Source organism: Mesoplodon densirostris, chromosome 2 (genome assembly GCF_025265405.1).
Source record: "Mesoplodon densirostris isolate mMesDen1 chromosome 2, mMesDen1 primary haplotype, whole genome shotgun sequence".
Taxonomy (NCBI): domain Eukaryota; kingdom Metazoa; phylum Chordata; class Mammalia; order Artiodactyla; family Ziphiidae; genus Mesoplodon; species Mesoplodon densirostris.
This window is the reverse complement of record NC_082662.1, coordinates 54,883,172-54,886,749: the sequence shown is the minus strand read 5'-3', so window position 1 is coordinate 54,886,749 and position 3,578 is coordinate 54,883,172. Positions and strand designations below refer to the sequence as shown.

General features: G+C 51.5%; 1 non-coding gene across 1 annotated transcript; it reads left to right on the top strand.

The window, feature by feature from the left end:
* The first annotated feature begins 916 nt into the window (after window positions 1-916).
* Window positions 917-1,021, top strand: LOC132484710 (U6 spliceosomal RNA). The gene has a single exon (XR_009531270.1). It is a non-coding gene; the product is annotated as a U6 spliceosomal RNA (small nuclear RNA).
* Window positions 1,022-3,578: the final 2,557 nt, after the last annotated feature.

The window sequence follows — 3,578 nt, the reverse complement described above, 5'->3', positions numbered from 1 at the left end:
ATAGAGAGGAGACCAGTGTAAATTTAAGGGCTCATCTGCCCTCTGCCCATCAGCTTACCCAGCAGATCTGGTATATTTTTCACCCCAAAGTCCTCCGTCCTGCTGATCCTGGGAGGCTGTGCTCATTACAGCCACCTCGATTCTAAGCCACTTCCACCATCAGGGTTAGACCCTGGGGTAGGTCTGGCCCAAGTCTACTAGCCTGAGAGACTAGGAATTTCCTGGGGAATAACTCAACCCCAGGGAACCAAATGGAGGCCGTTGCAGAGTAAGCCCTGCTATCTCTCCTCAACTTTGCCCCAGCCTGTCAGCCACCGCCCCTGCCCTCCCCCCATGCCCTTGTGCCTGGATCCTGGGGAAAGTGGCTGGCGAGGACAAACTGGAAGAGCAGATTCATTCAAGCCCCCCCCCCCCACCAAGCCATCGGAGGTCAGAACGTGGTGACGCCCCTTAATCACAGGTGACAAAACCAGGATGAAGAACTCCTCCTGTGGTTGTTCTTTAAATCACGGCAGGGCTTAGGTGTGCTGAGGGGATCAGCAGAGGCTGGGGGACACAGGGACAGCTGCAAAAATGCCAGTGCCAGAGGTGGTAGGGCCAGCGGTGTGTGTGGCGAGAGGACAGCATGCAGATGTCGTCTGGCGACAGACTGGGCCCATGGCTCACACAGGAGTCACTATCTGGGAGCTCTCAGAGACAGAGACATTTTGGTAGGGGGAGCAGTTTGAAAGGGAACGGGGTCACACACTAGTGAACGCTGGAGTGAGAGTATGCTTACTGTATGTTATCATTTCTGGCAGTTAAAAGCCCTCATTTATAAATGCTCCAAAAGCCTGTGTTCCTGCCTGAGGGCGGGTGGGGGTTTTAGCAGTACAGTACAAATGTTGGCCATCATCTCTTTTAAAAGGAACAATTCGTGCTCGCTTCGGCAGCACATATACTAAAATTGGAACGATACAGGGAAGATTAGCATGGCCCTGTGCAAGACGACACGCAAATTCGTGAAGCGTTCCATATTTTTATATATGTATATGTATAGCTGATTCACTTTGTTATACAACAGAAACTAACACACCATTGTAAAGCAGTTATACTCCAATGAAGATGTTAAAATAAAATAAAATAAAATAAAATAAAAGGAACACTTCAACAGGGAGCCCCAGCTGAAACAGCCGAGAGACATTCCTTGGCCGTGTTTGTCCCACCCCTGGTGTCCAGTACAGCCAGGAGGTCATCTGAGCCAACTCAGGCCAGCCAGCGACCTACGACCTATGGTCCAGCCCCAAAAGGGAGCCAGGCCGATCATATTCCCATCTCAGGAATCTGAACCAAGAATGCTGAGATGCGCAGGCAGTTAGCAGAGGGGCTGGGGGCCACGGGAATGCGTTGGAAGGTCCCACGCGGCAGAGTTGGAGCCGCCGTGGGAGGGGGAGAGGCCAGGAGGAGGCAGGCAGAGACCTGGGTAGGAGAAGGTGTGCAGCAAAAGGTGAGGCTCTAGAGAAGACGGCGAGAAAGGCAGCGACAGAGGTGGACACCACGACCCACAGAACCCCCAGGGACCCTCAGTCTCAGCTCCAGCCCTGACTCCCTTTCTCCTGAGGGGCTCTCTGTTCCATGGAACCAGGAGTCCCGAGTGTCTGATGGCCAGGGTGACCTCCCTGCAGGATGCTGGGGGCGTCTAGGTTGAAGGAGACCTGATGTTCAGTCCACAGTGGCTTTGCAGATTACAGCCAGGACATTGAAGGACGGCGTGAGCAAGGAGCAGAGTGGACGTGATGATCAGCTGCCTCCTGACCACATCTGAGGTGAAGCAAGAGGAAGCTGACTTTGAAAGCCTTCACGCAACTACATTGTGCCTCAGGTAGGCAGGGAAAATGGTGGAGTGGTTATTTCCCGGGATCCGGCAGCTAGAGGGCCTCAAATCTCAGCTGCTTTTTCTAACTGTGAGAACCTGGTCGTAAATGTACTCTTCTAAGTCTCAGTTTCCACATCTGTAAAATGGGCATCGAACAGAACCTCCTCCCTCAGGTTGTTGGGGGTCTCACGGGGTTTGCCTGGAAAGCAACATGCTTGGTCTCTCCTTTAGATGCTATAATTATGTGCATAAACTCCTCCATGAAGGGCAAGAGGTAGATTAGAGGCTGAGGACTCTTTTTCCCTGTAGAATTTTCTACCTGCCATGACCAGGGTGGGCTTGTCCAATGACAGGAGCACACCCCTTCTCTTTGTCCCCCCGCCCCAGGGCCTCTGTGGGGAAAGAGGCTTTCAGAGTCACTCTGGCCGCAGACAGGCCTTACTTAGCCAGGCTTATTAATAGGAGCTTGTCCACTTCTGTCTTAAAATAGCCATAAAAAGTTATTTAGTATGAGCTTCCAGGTGGGTGGTCAAATTGCTTTTATTGTCTTCCTCTCAGGAGAGTTCAAGAACTCTCACATTTTTCTGTTTTATTTATAGCAGAACAGTCAAAACAGGAAGAACCATTGCTATGTGTGACTTCCTGAGTCAGGAATGCCCAGGCTGTCTGAGGGGTCTCACAGTCAGGCGCCAGCTCCACCCACCGTCTCCCCCTTCCTTAACAGTGCCCTTGGCAGGCCATCATCTGCCAGGCATAGGGGCCTCCTGGCTCCAATGAGAGGGGCCTGCCCAAGGGAGGGGCACTGGACTTGGAGGGCAAGAACCTTGGCCTAGAACAAGGCCCTACCACCTGCATAGCTCAGGCTCTATATACTAAAGTTCTAAATACTTTAAGAGGGTCTCAGCCTAGAATAAGGGCCTTGTAACAAAAAGTCCCTTCTGTGACCTCAAATTCCACACCCCGCCACCTGCACCATTACTTGCCCTCCTTGTATTTCTTACTCATCCCACTTCCAAACCCTATTTAGCCATTACACCCTCAGGAACCCTCCATCCACTGTGGACACACACTCCCTTTATCCCCGGATCCTCTTTAGAAGGCTCTCATCATCTTTTGTTTTAACAGAAGTCTTCACTTTCTATGTAGCCGGTCAGGGGAAAGTTGCTCACCCTCTCAGGCCCATACCCTACACCTCTGAAGTAGAAGTGGCGGCTGGATTGTCCTGGCTTTCCTCTGTCACTTCCACACCATTGCCTGTCCAGACTCAAAGCTTTCTTTGAGCCTCATGCCATCCAACATCTCTCCTCCCCAATACTGAAAACTGTCCAATGCTCATTCACTGAATCATTCATGGCCTGGCTCTCAGTATTCCTCTCCTGCTCAAGACCTGTGTCACCCTAAGAGATTTCAGTGCCCAGGCAGACAACTGACTGGACTGTTACTTCCTTGATCTCTTTAACTCCAAGGGACTTCACCTCTACTCTGCTTCAGCCACCACTCCCAGACCTCACCCTTGATCTTGTGGTGACCCAGGACTGTGTCATCTGGATTCTAGTAACCTCCTTTATGGTTGCATTCTCCCACTCTTTTGGCTACCTCAAGACTTCATACCCATGATACCTGCACTCTGACCTCCAAGAGACCCCAGCTCTCTGTTCCTTCCATTTCCTTCAGTCTATCAGTCCCCACAGCTGGAAGTCCAGACTTGGTAGGTGAGCATGTG